This window comes from Hemicordylus capensis, chromosome 1 (genome assembly GCF_027244095.1).
Source record: "Hemicordylus capensis ecotype Gifberg chromosome 1, rHemCap1.1.pri, whole genome shotgun sequence".
Classification (NCBI taxonomy): Eukaryota; Metazoa; Chordata; class Lepidosauria; order Squamata; family Cordylidae; genus Hemicordylus; species Hemicordylus capensis.
Window position 1 is genome coordinate 31,945,323 of NC_069657.1, and position 19,945 is coordinate 31,965,267.

Below are 19,945 nucleotides of genomic sequence, written 5' to 3' on the forward strand. Positions count from 1 at the left end.
CTTACACATGACCAGCTCTACTGGGGCTTGCACAACCCTACCTGGGAAGGGTTGGTTATCTGGAGTACTGGGATTCATCCCAATGCCAGAGCTCTGCACCAGTGTAGCCTAAGTTTTGTACTCGGGTTTATAGAGTGGTTGAAGGCAGAGAGTGCACCCTTCTAATCCACTCCCCAGTCATGTGGACATTCGGGTTAGCTGCACACTGAGTGTTCATAGAGCCGAGTGACAAGAGTGTCTGGCAGTGGGGACATCCCCCACAGAACCGTGCAGCTCCTCCCATGATGCATTGTGGGATGTGGGAGGCTGCCACCTGCATTCCCCCTGTAACCTCGCTGCTCCCAGAACGCTCACCCACTGGTCGTGTGGGTGTGTGGCACTGGGAAGCCCAGGAGTGACACTGGTCATGTGGGGGAAGGCAGGAAGGCTCCTGCTCCCCCCCCCCACAAGATGGGTAAGCATGGTCATGGGAACAACCTTATAATGGAGCATCCATGTTCTGGCCCAACTTTTGACATTTCTGCAGAGAAACAAATGGAATAAATATTTTTCTCTTCTTCTGCACATTTCTCTCATTTACCACCTTTTTTGCTGGGCAATGCCTGCTGGCCTATGTGATTCATCCTGCTTTTTTGTCCCTTTAAATGTGGTACAGCTGATGTGAGGTGACTCTTCCCATCACCCTCTGATGAATCTAGCTAAGTAATTAGGTAGTTAACAAAAAGACACACAGTGAACAACCTACAGAGAGGAAGAAGTAGACAGGGGTTCTGGAGGCTGGGGTGCACAAGTGAGACAGAATGCAGAAGTGAAGCAAAGGTACAGGCATTCCTCTCTGGAAACTGGGGTAACCTATGGTTGTGCTGGTAGCTCTACTATTTCCATTCTAAATAGTGTAAATCTGTAACTAAATCAAATCTTACAAAGGTGCCATAAGCCTCCAGAGATGTCTCCTTGCAGAAACTGGGATCTGAGAAGCACTTCATCCCTGCACAGAGAACTGGTCCTGGGGATTCATAATGATAGATTTCATATATCCTGGTCAGTGAAACTGTTATACACATGAAGGCTTCCTGCATCCACACAGCTAAGGCACCAAGGATATGCTACCGAGATTATTCTCTGATACCCAATTAAGATTTGATCTCTCCATACTTACAGTACATTCAGAGTTGCCTTTCTTTAGAAGCACGGGGAGACCGTTGAACTGGAGTCGTGCTGCCAAGGGTTGCCAGTCTGATCGCTGGGTGGCTCTGTGAACGCTTTGTCCCACTTCACTATTTATGTAACAGTCTTGTGTAATGTGCTGCATTGATTAAAAAAAATATATTCAAGAAAACATGGCAATCAGGGCAGGTGAAGGGAAAGACTGAAAAGGCTAGTGAGAGGGAAACTGTTGCCACACTGGGGGGTGGCAGAGGAAGCTTGCATGATGCAATGAGCATGTTGACCTGGTTGCTTCACAGAGACCTGCTTGGATGAGAAGCACCTCAATGTCTTCTCTGAAACATGTTACATTTTAAGGGTATTCACATGTGCAGCCTAATCCAGGATGGGGCAGGCCATCCCGGGTTAGGCTGCATGTGTGAAGTGGCAAGAGCGATCTTAATCTTGTTGCTTCCCCCACCGCCAAACCTGGCTTCCCCACTGCCTGCCGTGATTTCTGGCACCGAGCCAGGGAGAAGGGGCAGCTGTGCCAAGTGCAGCGGCTGTTCTAATGACAGCATCTTCTGTGCTCATCACCAGGAGCACTTTGGGATGCAGGGGGAGGGGAAGTCCTCCCACTCCCTGCGTCTACCTCTGCCATATTGCCACTCATGTGGGCACAGTGCAGAAGTGTGGGGCACAGTGCAGAAGCGTGCTCATCTGTTGGGGAATGCAGGAAAGCTCCAGCCTTCGCCGCAGCCTGCCAAACCTCTTTATCATCTTTATTATTGTCTACTGGCATGGTAGAGCTTGTATTATGAAGATGAATAGATGAATCTTGCTCTGAAAGAAGGGGAGATAAGAGGCAATGTCCAGGGAAAAAAACCCTAACAATTCCCCATGATTCACCAGAAGAAGCCACTCTCCTTCCCAAATGCCACCAAGGGGGTAGTGGGGAAATGTTTGCTCTCACAGTTTCAATACTTTTTCATAAATGGACTGGAAAAGTTTATCTGAAATGTATTCAGTAAATGTCATAAACAAACAGCATCCTGTCACTGTTAAGTCTTGAAGAATCTGCACCTATCTGAAATTGGTCATGGAAATTCTGCATGTTGAGTGTCTTTTTCTGGCTTAATTTCAGGCTGTTTCATTGAGAAATCATGGACTAAGATATAGAGGTTGTCCCTTCTGTGTGTTTTTCTCCTGAATACATTCTATTTTGCTCACTTATGATATCTCTTTTGTGTTTTGCTCTTGTCCCATTAATTGTGATATAGCTGATATGAGATGATTCATCACACTCCTACCAACTCTACACAATAAGGCTATTCTCACAACCAGCCAAAACCGGGCTAAGAGCCCATCATGATTCTGGCTGGTGGTGTGCTGCAATGCTTCAAGCCAGCTTAAATGCCCGCCTCCCAATTAGGTGAGCAGAGCATGCACTCCACTAACTCAATTTTCCTGATCATGTGTCATCGCAGAGCGGCTCCGTGACACAGCGATTCATTAGTAGTTCCCCAATGGAGAGGCTACAACACATCTCCTGAGGTCGGGGGGGGGCTCCCCAGAATGCCCTGTGCACTTTTATGGGGCATTCTGGGACTTCAGGGTCCTGGAGGCCCCTGAACTGGCCACCGCAAGCGGCTCCATGACAGAGCCGGTAATTATCCAGGTGGACGATCCAGCCACTCAGTGAGGACTTCCTGTTCGTGTGCATCGAGAGCGTGTCAAGCCCGCTTTCCCCACAGACACCCTTTAGGCTCTCCACATTGCTTATGTGGAGAGCCTAAGTGTCTGCAATATCAGTGGGGAATGGCAAGCTATGGAGAACGAGAGCTATGCAGGGTTTTTGGAGGCAGCAGTGTATAGAATGGGGAGAGAGTCAAAGTCCCCAATGATGCTTGTTTTCTCTCTTGGAACTTAATTGCAGTTACCTGTTGTGTTTGTGTGAGAGTTCTGCTATTGTGCTCTAATTCTCAGCTTGTATATTTGGAAATGAGCCACATATCACCATGCCACTGTAAGTTTCATCTAAAGGAAGTAATACTCCAAGACGGATTCCTGGAATTGATCACCTCTCCAAGAAGTGGACCTGAGTGTGAATAATACTCTTTATAGTCACGGGTTGGGTGAAGCTTGTAGGCCTTGTAAGAAGCTTGTCTAGAAATATGTTGACCTCACAAAACCAACTATTTATGGCACAAATCATTTTCTAATACCAAATTAGGATGTGATCATTGAACACATACGTTCTATTCAGAGAAGTTTTTCTGATTAAGCAGAGGGAGTTCTTTGGAGCCCTGGAGGCAAGAGAAGCATTTGTTATTAATTTGGACCGCTCTGTTGTTCTCCTTGTTCCTCTTCATTATTTATGTTCCCAACTGCTGCCAATCCCAGCATGAATTAAGAACATTAAGCAAAGCAAATTTGGAAATCCCATCAGGTGAAGAGAAAACAGGGCATGATGCAACACAGAACAATGAACACGTCAGCATAGACTGCAACAGAATTCCAGTTGAATGAGCAGAGAGATGTCCGTCAGGTTTCTGAATGCAGCTTCAGCCTAGACTCAATACGTAGGAAGGTGGAGTAGGTGGAGTAGACTGGGATTCCATATCCACCTCCAGGTATCCTGACAGGCAGGCCTAGCTAAAGGCCGGTTAGCTTAACTTCTGACCCAAGTAAATTCAATTGAGGAAATCATACTTAAGGACAAAATTGTTAAACGTACACAAGAACAGGTCTTGCTGAAGGAAAACCAGCATGGCTTCTACTAAGGCAAGTCTTGCCTCACTAACCTTTTGGAGTTCTTGAAGAGGACAACCGAGATTATCAGGGGCCTGGAGTACCTTCCTTATTAGGCAAGGCTACAACATCTGGGGCTACTGGGAAACATGGTAGAGGTGTATAAAATTATGCATGGAGTAGAGATGGTGAACAGAGAGAAATTTCTCTCGCACGCACACTAGAACCAGGGGTCCTCTCATGAAACTGAAGTCTGGGAAATCCTCCCACCCCAAGTCCTGCCATGTTGCCTCATTGTGGTGGGGGAAGGTGTTCCTGGGAGGGATGGGAAACGTATGGCAGGAGATATACTCCCAGTAGGGCAACCCAAAGCACGAAGGTCATCCCAGCTGCCCATCTATAGCAAGTAGGCACCTATCTTGGGCAGCAGCGATATAGGAAGGTGGTGAAGGCAGATGATCACTTCAATAACAAGGACAAAGGCATCATTTCATAATGCGTGGGAGAAGGCTATGGTAAACCACTCCTATATTTTACCAAGAAAACCACATGGATAGACAAAAGGTGGGGAGAACCGTATAATCTCAAGCAGGGGTCAAGGGCTGATCAGGAACAGACAGAAACTCCAAAGCCAACATGAAGCTGGAATCCCTCAGAGTCAAAGGTTGGGGCTGAAACATGCTCCAGGAATGACGCATAGCTGTTTAGCAATATGGTCGTGGTCTGTTGGCAGATTGATAGTGCCTGGCTTTTATTTGTTGCAACAGTCTGTGTGTGTACACACACACACACACACACACACACACACACACTCCAGAACCACAAGCATTGGTTCAAATATTCCTTGGCAGCTGCCGCAGTAAAGGAGGGCCAGGGATTTTTGTGTGATGTCTTTCTTTTCACTGGATGTGAGCTTAGGGGTTTTCTGAAGGTAGGTTTATTTTTTCTTGTTCTGGGTGGGTGGGGGGTGCATTACCTTTCTGCTGCAATTCAAATGCTCCAGTTTGGAATGTGGCTGTACCCCCTCAGCTAGTTTGGGGGGCAGGCTCTGTCCTGGCCTCATTATGAGACACAAGGCAAGGACGGGCCTCCCATTGGCCAGTGGGCTGTTGAGGGCATGGTTAGCACACCCATTGCTTTTGCATGATCCATCCACCTCAGTCTAACTTTGAGAAGTGACCCCTCATAGTGCAGGCTTTGGCTGGTTGTCCTTCAGAGGGCAGCGTAGGAATTTTTTGGCTGTCAGCAAATTGGCATCAGTGACGAGTCTTTTTTTGCCTACCCCACACTATGAGCCATACATAGTTAGGTATTCCTGGTCACAATGGCAGGTGGAGTGTGGTTTCTATGGGGTAGTGTAGGGTTGGTGAGCATCTTTAGGCATGTCTTAGGCATGTGGAGGAGTTCCTATCCTTCCCTAGAGCTTTTGCAGCTCAGGGATTGCTGGATTGGGATTTACACCAAGCTGCTGTGGAACTGCCAGCCTTAAAGGCTTTGTGGCTTGGGGCTGGTGTTCGCTGAAGCAGATACCTTGACATTAGGTTGGCTAAGATGGGCAGCACCAGCCTTAGAGTGAACACTGCCTGGAGCCAAGGTGTGGCTCCCTATATGCTGAGGTCTGACTCATGTGGCAGCAGTGAGTCTTTAGCTTCTGCACTCTAGTGTGTGTGTGGGGGGGTGGACCCCTTCCTCCTTCCTGAAATTGAATGTTAATCAACAAAGTTGTGGCCCATTACTCCTTCTCAGTTGTGTCATGTCTTCATTGGGTCTAGGTGCAAAGGGCTTTTTTCTGTTCAATTCACTTGCAGATTGACACAGTCAGGGTTGCCACCTGTCCCTTTTCTCTCTTCCCTCTCTGATCTCTGCACCCCTTTACCTCTCCCCCCACTTTTCCCTGCCTGTGTCTTGGAATTCTGATTTGCCAATTCTTCTCTCTTGCAATTATTTAGAAATTCTTCTCTCTTGCAATTGTTTGTGCTAACTCCCAGCTTCTTCTGTGTTCTTGGCTAATATACATCATCATTCATCATCATTATTAGTATCTTATTATTACTGATTATTAGTATTATTACAGGGAGGGAGGTGCCTTCTTGAAAAGTGCTGGTAGTAGTGAAGAAAGGAGAAGGCAAAGAAGGCAGGTGGTGGTAAGAGATATGCAGCATGATATGTTTCATTGACCAACTTCAGTTGATAGATAAATATTCACATAGGAAGGCATAGAATCTAACAAGCTAGAAAACCTGGGAGGACTGGAGTCCTCCACAGAAACCCCGTGGGTGACAATACAAGGCCTAAAAGGGAACGTGCTACTGGGGACGTGCTATCGCCCTCCGGATCAAAACACTGACAGTGACTGGGAGTTGCAGCAGGAAGTCAGGAAGGCGTCAAGGATAGATAGGGCTGTAATCATGGGTGACGTCAATTACTAACACATAGACTGGTTAAATTCACAGTCAGGTCATGACAAAGAGGTCAAATTTCTAGATACGCTAAATGACTGTGCCCTAGAACAGTTGGTCTTGGAACCGACCAGAGAGAAGGCAACCTTGGACTTAATTCTGAGTGGCACCCAGGACATGGTGCATGATGTCAGTGTCATTGACCCTTTAGGGAACAGTGACCACAGTGCCATCAAATTCAGCATACATGTGGGGAGAGAATCACCAAGGAAGTCTAACACAGACATTTTGAATTTCAGAAAAGGAAACTTCTCCAAAATGAGGAGTATGGTGAAAAGGAAGCTGAAAGGGAAAATCAGGAGAGTCACTTCGCTCCAGAGTGCATGCAGTTTACTCAAAACCACAGTACTAGAAGCCAAGTTAGATTGTATACTCCAAAAGAGGAAAGGTACCACTAAGTCCAGGAAGATGCTGGCATGGCTAATGGGTAGTGTCAAGGAAGCCATAAAAGGGAAGAAGACTTCCTTCCGAAATAGGAAAGCCTGTCCAAATGAAGAGAACAGAAAGTAACACAAACTCTGGCAGAAGAAATGCAAGGCAACAATAAGGGAGGCAAAAGGAGAGTTTGAGGAACACTTAGCTAAAAGCATCAAGGGGAATAACAAAAACTTCTTTAAATACATCAGAAGCAGGAAACCTGCCAGGGAGGCAGTTGGACCATTAGACAATGAGGGAGTGAAAGGGATTATTAAGGAGGATATGGAGGTTGCAGAGAAGCTAAATGAGTTCTTTGCATCCGTCTTCACGGCAGAGGATACTGAGCATATACCTGTTCCTGAAACAGTCTTTTCGGGGATGGTGGCTAAAGAACTGAGCCAGATAGAAGTGATGAGAGATGATCTTCTAAACTGTCTGGAAAAACTGAAAACTAACAAATCACCAGGGCCGGATGGCATCCATCCAAGAGTCCTCAAAGAACTCAAATGTGAAATTGTTGACCTCCTTGCTAAAATATATAACTTATCCCTGCAATCAGTTTCTGTACAAGAGGACTGGAAAGTAGCAAATGTAACACCAATTTTCAAGAAGGGATCCAGGGGTGATCTGGGAAATTACAGGCCGGTTAGCTTAATATTCATTCCAGGCAAATTGATGGAAAGCATCCTCAAGGAAAAAAACTGTAAAGCACATAGAAGAACAGGCCCTGCTGGGAGTGAACCAGCATGGGTTCCGCAAAGGTAAATCTTGCCTGACCAACCTTTTTGGACTTCTTTGAGAGTGTCAACGAGTGTGTGGATCAAGGTTATCCTGTTGACATAGTATACCTGGACTTCCAAAGCTTTTGACAAAGTTCCTTATCAACGACTCCTGAGGAAACTTAGCGGTCATGGGATAAGGGGACAAGTACATGTGTGGATTGCTAAGTGGTTGAAAGACAGGAAACAGAGGGTAGGTATCAATGGAGAGTTTTCGCAATGTAAGAATGTAAGAAGTGAGGTCCCCCAGGGATCTGTATAGGGACCGGTGCTTTTTAATAGATTCATAAATGATCTAGAAGCAGGGGTAAGCAGCAAGGTGGCCAGATTTGCAGATGATACCAAACTCTTTCAGGTAGTGAAATCCATAACTGATTGTGAAGAGCTCCAAAAAGATCTCTGCAAACTGGGTGAATGGGCGACAAAGTGGCAAATGCGGTTCAATGTTGGCAAGTGTAAAGTGATGCACATTGGGACGAAGAACCCCAACTTCAAGTATATGCTGATGGGATCTGAGCTGTCGGTGACTGACCAGGAGAGGGATCTTGGAGTCATGGTGGACAGCTCGTTGAAAGTGTCAACACAATGTGCGGCAGCTTTGAAAAAGGCCAATTCCATGCTAGGGATCATTAGGAAGGAGATTAAAAATAAAACTGCTAATATTATAATACCCTTATACAAAACTATGGTGCAGCCACACCTGGAGTACTGCGTACAATTCTGGTCACCACATCTAAAAAAGGACATTGTAGAACTGGAAAAGGTGCAGAAGAGGGCAACCAAGATGATCAAGGGCCTCGAGCACCCCTCTTATGAGGCTAGGCTACAAGCCCTGGGGCTATTTAGTTTAGAAAAAAGATGACTGGTCTATAATATCATGCATGGTGTGGAGAAAGTGGATAGAGAGAAATTCTTCTCCCTCTCCCATAAACTAGAACCAGGGGTCATCCCATGAAATTGATTGCCAGGAAATCTAGGACCAGCAAAAGGAAGTACTTTTTCACACAACACATAATCAACTTGTGAAATTCTCTGCCACGAGATGTGGTGACAGCCAACAACCTGGATGGCTTTAAGCGGGGTATGGATAACTTCATGGAGGAGAGGTCTATTGACAGCTACTAGTCGGAGGGCTGTAGGCCACCTCCAGCCTCGGGGACGGAGTGCCTCTGGGTACCAGTTGCAGGAGAGTAACAGCAGGAGAGAGGTCATGCCCTCAACTCCTGCCTGTTGTTTCCAGCGGCATCTGGTGGGCCACTGTGTGAAACGGGATGCTGGACTAGATGGGCCTTGGGACTGATCGAGCAGGGCTGTTCTTATGTTCTTATGTTTTGCAACACGTTTTGCAACAAAACAGAAAGTCAGACAAAGGAATAAACTGTGTTCCACATTGGCTTGAACACTACATTTAGATCCCAAATAAAGATCAGTTCCTTGAAATATGGAACAGGTGACAAGCCTATCCTTCCATGGCCAATAGATCAGGGAAGTGTAAAATAGCCATGCCACAAACATTGCTAACTTGTCAAAGAGGCACCTTTGAACGTGGTGATTCTCTTTATTTAGCAGGGGGAGAGTAACTGGCCCTATCCACCCGCAGCACAGTACCTCCAGAGACTGTTGCTGGTATCTATCTTATGTTTCTTTTTAGATTGTGAGCCCTTTGGAGACAGGGTTCCATCTTATTTATTTGTTATTTCTCTGTGTAAACCGCCCTGAGGCATTTTTGGAAGGGCGGTACAGAAATTGAATGCATGAATTTAGTTAGTTAGTTAGTTAGATTTATATGTCGCCCTACTCCCATAGGACTCAATAATATACGCAACAACACAATTTCATTTAAAAAAATCTTACACAGCCTCATAAAACACAACCCTATACAATACTCATTCCACATGACATAATAACCATGGATTACATGAGCACTCTACGACCAGCTATCTCAGCGACCGAACACCCGGCAGAACATTTCAGTCTTACGTGGCTTATGAAAGGTCAACAGATCATGGAGAGCTCTGATATTATCTGGGAGACGGTTCCATAGAGTTGGGGCAACCACTGAGAAGGCTCTTGCTCTCGTTGATTGCAATTTAATATCCCTAGGGCCCGGGATCACCAAGGCATTACTTGTGGCTGACCTCAGGACCTGGCGAGGGACATATCAAACCAGGCAGTCTTGGAGGTCTAGAGGGCCCATGCCGTGTAGGGCTTTAAATGTTAAGGTTAACACCTTAAACTTAACCCAGGACTCAACCGGCAATCAGTGCAACTGAACGAGCAAAGGTGTCACATGTGCTCGCCAAGGTGCCTTAGTAAGGACCCCAGCCACTGCATTCTGCACCAGTTGCAATCTCTGAGTTAAGTGCAGTGGCAGCCCCACATAAAACGGGTTGCAATAATCTAACCTGCAAGTGACCATCACAAGGATCACAGTGGCCAAGTCCGGAGGGGACAGATAGGGGGACAGCCACCGTATTTGGCGTAACTTAAAGAAGGCCTTTCGAGCAACCTCCATGATCTGAGCCTCCATATTCAAAGAGGCATCAAGAATCATGCCCAGGCTGTTCACAGTAGCCTGAAGTATCAAACAAGCACTATGAAGGGTCAGTAATTGAAAACTCTCCCCTGACCTCTTCGGGCCCAGCCACAGAACTTCAGTCTTATCTGGATTAATCTGAATGAAAGAACGAACGAACGATTTGCTGGCAACTCCCATCAGCTGATTTCCTGAAGAGGGTTGGAATGAAAAGGAGGTTCTACTGTGTCCTCTGGTGGAGTCTTCCTCACCCAATGAACTCTGCAATGATACAGGGACCTGGGGAAGCACATTGGCCAATGGCAGGGGAGGACCCAGAGGCAAAGACAGCATGGCAGAAGTTGGCAGACACGCATCACCACTAACTTCTCAGAGTCAGCCATGTCCCAGGTCTATGTTTGGACCCTAGGGCCGGAGTGGGCTCTATGGGTCATGCCTAGCTATGCTTTACTTTTGACACCACCTTGGTCATTAAAGTAATTTTCCTGACAGCATGAGTTCTATCTTACCTAACTGGTCTGTCAACTTTTCTGAGCCTATTTTACTGTGTTGAACATTCTCCACAAACCATGCTCGTAAATGTGTTCTATAAAGTGTATTATAGTCTTAGGTACTAATTTCCCTTCAATATTTATGCTTCTCTTCTTTACACCACATGTTTCTTTTGTGACACATACACTTTCCCTCCTGTAGTATGTTCCTTGTATTCCAGGATGGCAGTGAAGTATCCGTTTATGTCCATAGGGGCACCTGCATCCCCATGGGTGGATGTCTGAAGGCTGCAAGTGCAGATCTGATGTAGTAAGGAGAAAGGTAACTCTCTTCTGTTGTCTAGAAAGGTGCATAAAATTTGAATAACATCTTATTGCAAACTGGAGAACTTTTCTCTCCATGCATAACTCTATTCATACGTTGTGCTCAACACTCATACTAGTGCACAGTGAACACAGAGACAGAGTACAAGGTACACTTATTCACAAGTTTTGTTCACAGAAGGACATGCCCTGTCTGTACCATGCGTTTGTGGGAGCCTGCTCTCAGGTTCACTTTTAATATGAATGCAGGTACAGTCATTCATGCAAAAAAGCATGTACAAGTATGCAGACATCTGAACATTAATACAATGTAATGTCTGAATGTGGCTTATCTCTCCTTAAAATCCTGGTTCTGTGGGCTGATTTGAAGAGAAATGCTAAACCGCCTTGACACTGAATTCAAACTGAGTATTGGGAAAACCCTTTTCACAATCAATGAATGGCAACTGCTAGCAAATTTCTTGAATAACACCCAACATTACTAACAGGCGGAAGTTCTTCCTACGGACTTCAAGTACCTGAGAGAAGCTGAAGGCAAGATCAGTGACTACATTGAGAAGAAAACCCATGAAAAATTGGTGGATGCTGTCAAGGGTCTTGATCTAGAGGTTGTAATGGTCCTTGTAAACTACATCTTCTTGAAAGGTAAAGCAGATGGTGCTCCCCCTGCCCAATGTAGTAGGAGACATCAGGGGTGTAGCTGATGTCTCCTACTACGAGAGGGGGCCTGTGTTCGCTACTCCCTCTGGCGGCCCCTCAGAGTGAGGGAGATAATGAAGAAAATTGGGGGGGGGTGGAGCTGGAATGCCCTCAAGAGCTGGGGGTCCCGGGTTCTTTGAGCCCACTTGCTCAATTATAGCTATGCCCCTGGGAGAGGTCAAAGCACTAACTTCTCAGCACTCAAACCACAATTATTTGCAAAGACCTCTTCGAATGGACTCAAAAGCCATGTAGGGGTTTTTCAGATATTTGCAAGTTATGCTCCAAATCAGCCCCAAAGACACTAACACTTCAACAATTCACCCAAAATCAGCCCTTTGCCCAATTCCTCTGCAATTTGGGCAGTAGCCTCCACCCATTAGGCCTACCACTCCACCTCACTCTTTTGGTCCTGGGACCCATTTTTTGATCCAAATCGATTCAGATTTAGATTAATTTGAATCTGAATCGAATCTGGGGTAATTCTGATGGGTCAGATTCGGACCTCAAAACAAATCAGGGGTGTTTAAATTCAGATCCGTATCAAAACACCAAAAATCTAAATTGCACACCCCTACTCCTCACTGCACACAAGTCTTGCCTACATGCTGTAACAGTATGTACTTTAGCTTTTGGACCCAGTTCGAAACCATATTTATCAATCAAGGCAACATAAATCTCTTGGCATTTCTTAATGTATGTGTACACCCCCTTTGCACATCGCTTCCTGAAATTTCTGTGCACTGCACAACAAAGTCACAGCTACGGAAGCCCCAACAGGACAAGCAAGAAGAAGAAGAAGAACTGTGCTTCTAAACTGTATGTAGACTTATAAAATGAGCCCATTTCCTTCTGAGCAGTTGTTCAGGAGAAGAGTAGATGTCTGAACTGATTCCACTCCAACAGAGGATCAGTGAAATATAGGAAGACATAGAAAGCTACCATACTGAATCAGACCATTGGTCCATCTTGTTCACTACTGTCTACACTGACTGGCAGCAGCTCTCCAAGGTCTCAGACAGGAGACTTTCCCAGCCCCACCTGGAAATTCCAGGGATTGAACCCCGGACCTTCTGAATGCAGAGCAAATGCTCTACCACTGGGCTATGGGCCCATCCACAATGCAAATGGGCCTTTCCTTAGGGGCAAATGTCTGCATCCACTACTACAATTGTACAGCTTGGAAAGGCTCAAGTTGCCTTTCTTTCTTTAAGAAAACCCATTTAGATTTTGGATAGCATGGTATTCAAACTGTCTGGTACAATGCAGGGCCACTGAAATGTGTCAGTATTATTGGGAAGCTGCTGAGACTCCAGACCCTCAGAAGGGTGCACTAATGACCCCTCAGACTGTCTCAGTGCCCAGACTGTCTCAGTGCCTTCAGGACATAGTGGGGAGCATCTATATTGGGGCCAACCCAGGTAGCAGGAGGCCAACAAAGAGCATAGCTTGCCATGGACACCCTGAGCCCTGGACTCATCTCTGGTCAAACAAAATGTTTAGAATTAATGGCCCACATGTTGTGCAGCATTATGGGGTCGGGATGTGCACAAAAGTGGTTTGCCTGGTTCGGTTTGCATTCGAACCAGGTTCGAACCAGGAGGGGGTAGTTCAGTTTTGGTTTTGCTCGAACCTCCCCCTGGTTCGGTTTGAATTTGAACCAGTTCAAACCAGTTTGAACTGGTTCAGACATCCACAAATTGGTACGATGGTAGCTGGCATCCAGGGGTACCTGCCACCCAAACCCCAAAGGAATCGGACACTCGTACGATTTTTTATGAATTCTTGAATATTATTTCTTTTTTTTTCATAGGATATAATGGGACTCCAACCAGCCCATTCCTTATTGTGGAGCACCCATGGGTGCCAACAACCATGCAAACCCCGAAGCAATCAGACACCCCTATGATTTTTTATGAATATTTGAAATATTCTTAATTATTTTTCTCATAGGGTATAATAGGACCCGAACCAGCCCATATCCCCTATTGTGGAGCACCTAGGGACACAAAATGGGGTGGGTGGTAGACAACCAGGGGTGCCTACTATCCACAAAGTTCCTAGGCAATCGGACACTCCTCTGATTATTGGTGAATTTTAAAATTATTTTGGAATTCCTCATAGTGAATAATGAGGATTGCAGCAAATGTATAGCTTCACGTCGGGGAGAAAGGGGTGTCCTAGAGTGGAGTGTGGTGGATGATAGTTCCCGAGGTGGGCAAGGAAGCTATCAGAATTATTTGAAAGGAATTGGGCAAAAGGCTGGTTTTTAAGTGATTTTTGAAGTTTACGCGACTTTAAGGTTTTTCTCCATAAAGAAGCATGGATGTGTCAGCAAATGTATAGCTTCACACCGGGGGGAAAGGTGTGTCCAAGAGCAGAGTGTGGTGGGTGGTAGTGCCCAAGGGGGGCCAGGTAGCTATCAGAATTATATGAAAGGAATTGGGCAAAGGGCTGATTTTTAAGTGATTTTTGAAGTTTATGAGTCTTTAAGGTTAGCAGATGAGAGTGGATTCATAGTTTGTCATTGAAAATCTTATATGCTACCAAAGAATCTACACTCAGAACACTTCAGAAGCAACAAATCCCAGTACCCCATGGGTTAGCAACCCATGGAGGTGGTTGGCACCCTCACTATGGGCCACCCCAGCACCCCCCAAGTGCAGTTATGGGGCTGCTGAAACCTCCATTCTTCCCTATGGAGAAAAACCTTAAAGCCACTTGTGGGGTGCTGGGGTGGCCCAGAGTGAGTGGTGGCCTATTGCAAAGAGGGTGCCAACCACCCCCAAGGGTTGCTAACCCATGGGGTACTGGGTTTTGTTGTTTCGGAAGTCTTCTGAGTGTAGATTCTGTTATCAGAATACATCTCATTTAGATAGGATTTAGCTGTTCACTGATGAAGTAGTGGCCTCCTTCCAATGGAAGAGACTTTGAAAAAAATCTCAAATGGTAGCACAAGAAATTAATCTACAGGATTACGCAGTGTTTTAAATATATTTATTATACTGTTATTTTGCAGCTCTTTTCTTATTTGTCATCAAAATAATGATTACCGCACTAAAGGAGCTAGGCTCATGCTAGCAAAGGTGTACCCCAAATGGGAAAAATAATTTCTTAATCATCGAACAGGGCTGTCTTTGTAAGCTTCTCTCTGTTCACTTCATATTCAGGAATCTTCAAGGCTTCAGCATTTGCCCAATAAAAAGCATGCTTTGTGTATTATAATCAAAAATGACCGTTAAGAATGGTCTATTGAATTTGAGTTCAGAAGTCTGAGCAAGAGAAGTTCCAGCAGACAATGGCATGATCTCTAAAGTGGTGGTAGATGCTGTCTCAGTGCCACCTTCATGTAGATCCAGAACTGCCTTGTCAATAGCCTGCAGGGAAAGAACATCTTAGCCTCATCCCATTTCACAAAAGCACAACTGAAAATGACACCACTATTGAAATGCTGCCCAACACCTTCTCCTACCACTGTTCTGCTTTCTTCCCTTGTCCTGTGGAGTGATTGGTGGGAGGTGCTGTTGTGTCCACTGAGAAACAAGTGTTATGGCACATAGGGCAAGGCACATGAATGCTGCAGGGTCTTTATAGCCAGGGCTAGCCTGGGCATGGCGTGGAAACGCTAGAAGGGGGAGGCAACAAGCTCCTAATGAAAAGACTAGACATTGATGCAACGACAATCACAATATACTTACTCATTTGGGAATTCAGTAGGAAAAGGGTACCTAATTGTATTGCTAGCAAATCAGATTGTCAACATGGGCAATTTCAATAGACTAAAATCGCTGGCATATAGAAAAACATAGAATACACACAATAGCACTCATTTCAAAGAATGGAATAGCCATAGAGTTTTCAAACACATGACTCCTAGCAAGTGTTAAACTAGCTGCATAATGTGGCAATGCTCTGTGGGGATGGTGCAGGGAACCGATGCTGGGGGAGCTTGCAGGAGACTCCCCGGGAAGCCAGGAATGTGTTTCAGGGAGCTATGTCTTGAGAGGTCTGTAGTGACAGAAAGGATTTGAGGGAGGATTAGGCCTCACTTAGAGCAACCGTGGGAGGGAGGACTTTTCCTTATAAGGAAAAAAGCCCAGGAAAACAACAACAGGCCAGAAGCTTTCTCTTCTTTAGTAACAAAAGTGCCCTGAGGAAGAAGTTGGCTGAGAAACTGCTAGAGAAATAGGAGACCACAGCCTGGAAGCTGGAGACAGCAGGAAGACCCCTGCCTGTGTAAGATAGGGAACAGTTCAGTTAGATGCCCAAGGGAAGTGATTTTCCTTTATTGTGTTGCTTGAATCTGAGTTGCCGGATTAATGAGAAACTTCTCTCTCTTGCAGTCTGCTCTATGAAAAGATAATTGTTCTTATTGCCTACCTATTTCTTTTAATCTGGAAATAAGCCCTTGTTGGTGAAGTGTGCTACTCTTCATTTGGAGGTCTGCTTTAGTCACATGCCTTTGGAAGCCTAGCAATGCTCAGCCCCTTTTAGGGAGGGTTTTGCCACTTTACTCCCCAGGAATCTTGTATGGAGAGAGTGGTTTGTCCCACATTAAAATAAAATGAATGGTGGCAGCCAGCTGTGAATCTCTTACAGTCAAGGATTCACCTCAGTGAACTCCCCCCTCCCCTTCTGGATCTGGTAGGAGCCATGACAGGGTCCTGTGGGGTTTGGTTTCCTAGGAGCTACATCTGGTATGACTGGGGGGGCAGCTGGATCTGTAGGTGCAGAGTCATTTGGTGGCAGAAGATGTCTCCAAGACTGTTTCTGAGCTATCAAGGGGTCAGGACTCAGGTGGTGTTTCTATGGCTGGGGGTCTGGGAACAGGAACCATGATGTGGTCCTCAAAAATTTCATCCACTCCTGACTTACAACATTCCTTATCAGGAGAAATCAACTTCCTTTCTTCAAGAATCTGATGCAGGGCCTGCTGGATGTTATCCAAAGCATTGCAGGGAAGAGCAAAAGAAAGAAAGAAAGAAGGCTAATTTGTTCCATGGCAAGGGCAGTGTGGGTTAAAGAGTGGGATAAGGCACCACTAGCATGGTGAAGGGGTTTGCCCCAGACTGGCTTATGGGAGCTATTCAGCTGGGTGGATCATATCCTCTTAGGGCATGCCTACCCCCACCCACTCATGGTGGTGATTCTGACTAGCCTCCCTCGGACACACCTTGGCAGGTGAACTGTGAGAAGCCAGGAGTGAACCTAGGCCCACTCTGTGTCTCTGTGGTGTCCCATAATAGAGAAGGAAAATGATGGTGGCTGCCATAACACTACCACCGCCTCCTCAAGTTAAGTGTCTCATCAAGTCGATATCGACTCCTGGTGCCCTCAGAGCCCTGTGGGGTTTTTTTGGTAGAGTACAGGAGGGATTTACCATTGCCTCCTCCCACACAGTGTGAGATGATGCCTTTCATCATCTTCCTATTTCGCTGCTGCCCAATATAGTACCAGTGGGTATTCAAACCAGCAACCTTCTGCTTGTTAGTCAAGCATTCCCCCGCTGTGCAACTACTACTTATATACCGCTCTTCAACAAAATTCTCAAAGCGGTTCACATAGAAAGCGGTTCACATAGAAAAATAAATAATACATGAATAAGTTGGTCCCTTGTCCCCAAAGGGCTCACAATCTAAAAAGAAACATAAGGTAGACACCAGCAACAGCCACTTGAGGGATGCTGCTGTGCTGGGGTTGGATAGGATCACAAACAAGGGCAGTCACTGGGATGAACCAAGACAAAAACAGAAAAGAGGAAAACCCACCCGTATCTGGAACATAAAATATATTGAAAAGATCATTTATTAGAATATAACAGCTCAAAATATATACTAATAACCATCCAATGGTTGGAAAAATAATATCTTGAACCAGAAATAATAAATAACAACTAATACTTAGAACATGAAAGATAGTGAGTTGCCTTCAACTGTCTGGTTGAAAGACAGTTGGAAGGCAACTCTGGGAAGAGCAGACACAGCTGAGAAGCTGAAAAGCTAAGCAAGCCCTTCTAAACATCTAGCATTTTCCACTTCAAACAAACCAAGAGGGGAGTTTTGCAGGGGCTGTTTCTCTCTAAGGGGTAGGTCTTAGTCTCTCTATATCTCTGTGTGTTACTTGTTAGGGTTACTTATTAGGGTTAAAATATCAGAGGGCTAGGAGTTCTTAGGGTTACCTAAAGGCAGTGTTACTTAGTAGTGGGGGTGGAGTCAGCTAGGGCTGGGAGGGGCCCCACATTCCTTCCTTTGACTCACATCCTGTGTGACAGTTGGAAGCCTACTCTACATATGAGGTGTAGGCCTGAGAGCATAGCGCATAGCGAACAGGGATAGCAAACAGGACATAGGAGTTTTGCAGGAGTTTAGTGGAAAGTGTGCGGGGGAGCCTGGAACAAGCCCCCGCGATCACAAGGATCACAAGGAGCCTGGTGGAGAAAAGAACGTAAGTACATATCCCTCCCTTGTATCCCTCATATTCTTGGGAAAGGCTGTTTGGACAGTTAAATAGCTGACCATTACAGCTGAGACCTATCCTAATAAACTATCTAATAAACGGACAATAAGCTCCCTAAATACTGTAAAGAGCCAACTAAAACAGTATGAAGATAGAAGGTCAGCAGGGGAAGAGGCACTTCCCAGTGTATTGCACAGAGTGCCACATATACTACTATTTGCCCCATGGGCAGAAGTCATGGGTGTGTGCTCGGTGCAAGGAGCTCTTGGCTCTCAGGGAACAAATCCGTTCCCTCGAGACCAAGGTGGCGGATCTGGAGAAGCTCAGGGAGACAGAGAGGCATGTGGATGGGACCTTCAGGGATGTGATAGAGGCATCCCACTCCAGGGCTGGTAGCTCCTCTGCTGTCATGGAGAATGAAGGTCTTGGGCGAGGAGGACATCGGTCTGAGGAAGAGGGAAATGCTCCTTTAGAAGGGACCCCTTCCATGGATGAGGAGCCCATATCCTCTCGCACAGGGGATACTCCTCTGGGGGGTGGGGGCCTCCTTGTAGTTGGTGATTCAATCATTAGGGGGATAGAAAGATGGGTTTGTGACCCGCGTGTTGACCGCACGGGGACTTGCCTGCCTGGTGCGAAGTTTGCGGACATCACACAGCATCTAGACAGGCTCCTGGGCAGTGCTGGGGAGGAGACAGCTGTCGTGGTGCACGTCGGCACCAACGATGTGGGGAAATGCAGTCGGGAGGTCCTGGAAGCCAAATTTAGGCTGATAGGTAGCATTTTGAAATCCAGGATCCCCAAGGTAGCATTCTCAGAAATGCTACCTGTTCCACGCGCAAGTACAGTGAGACAGGCAGAGCTGAGGGGTTTCAATGCGTGGATGAGACATTGGTGCCGGGACGAGGGGTTTAGATTTGTTAGGCACTGGGACACATTTTGGGGCAAGCAAGGCCTGTACAAAAGGGACAGGCTGCACTTGAACCAAGATGGAACCAGACTGCTGGTGTTTAAAATCAAAAAGGTTGCAAAGCAGCTTTTAAAATGACACCTGGGGAACAGCTGATGGGAGCTGGGCAGTATCCCATTTGGCAAAAGCCATCCTTTAAAGTGTGAGGCTGCAAAGAATTCAAATAAAACAGATGGGGACGGAGCAGAACCGCATAAAGAGCAGACAGGAGGCTGTGCCAGCAGGTCAAAGAGTCAAAGGAATAGCATACATCAGGGGAAAGATTCAGTGTATAGGTGCTTGTATGCCAATGCCAGAAGCCTCCGAGCCAAGATGGGTGAGCTGGAGTGCTTGGTTGCTAATGCAGAAATAGACATAGTGGGCATAACAGAAACATAGTGGAACAGTGAGAACTGGTGGGACACTGTTATCCCTGGGTATAAACTCTATAGGAAGGACAGGGAGGGGCGCCTTGGAGGAGGGGTAGCACTGTATGTTAGAGAAGGGATAGAATCTAACAAGCTAGAAAACCTAGGTGGACTGGAGTCCTCCACAGAAACCCTCTGGGTGACTATACAAGGCCGGAAAGGAATCGTGCTACTGGGGACGTGCTATCGCCCTCCGGATCAAAATGCCGACAGTGACTGGGAGTTGCAGGAGGAAATCAGGGAGGCGTCAAGGAGAGGCAGGGCTGTAATTATGGGTGATTTCAACTACCCACACATAGACTGGGTAAATTCACATTCAAGTCAGGACAAAGAGGTCAAATTTCTAGATACGCTAAATGACTGTGCCTTAGAACAGTTGGTCATGGAACTGAACAGAGAGAAGGCGACCTTGGATCTAATTCTGAGTGGCACCCAGGACCTGGTGTGTGATGTCAGTGTCATCGACCCTTTAGGGAACAGTGACCACAGTGCCATCAAATTCAGCATACA

The 19,945-nt window shown here is 46.1% G+C and overlaps 1 protein-coding gene across 2 annotated transcripts in view; it reads right to left on the reverse strand.

Annotated features, from left to right (window-relative positions):
- The window catches only part of LOC128340661 (alpha-1-antiproteinase 2-like), an 80,583-nt gene that overhangs the window by 39,959 nt on the left and 20,679 nt on the right, over window positions 1-19,945 (reverse strand). The window contains exon 1 of one of the 2 annotated variants that reach the window (XM_053286078.1): window positions 1,160-1,301. The exons of the other annotated variant lie outside the window; for it this stretch is intronic. The gene's annotated coding sequence lies outside the window, so the exon portion shown is untranslated. Of the gene's footprint in view, window positions 1-1,159; window positions 1,302-19,945 lie in introns of those variants that run through there. 2 annotated transcript variants of the gene reach the window in all.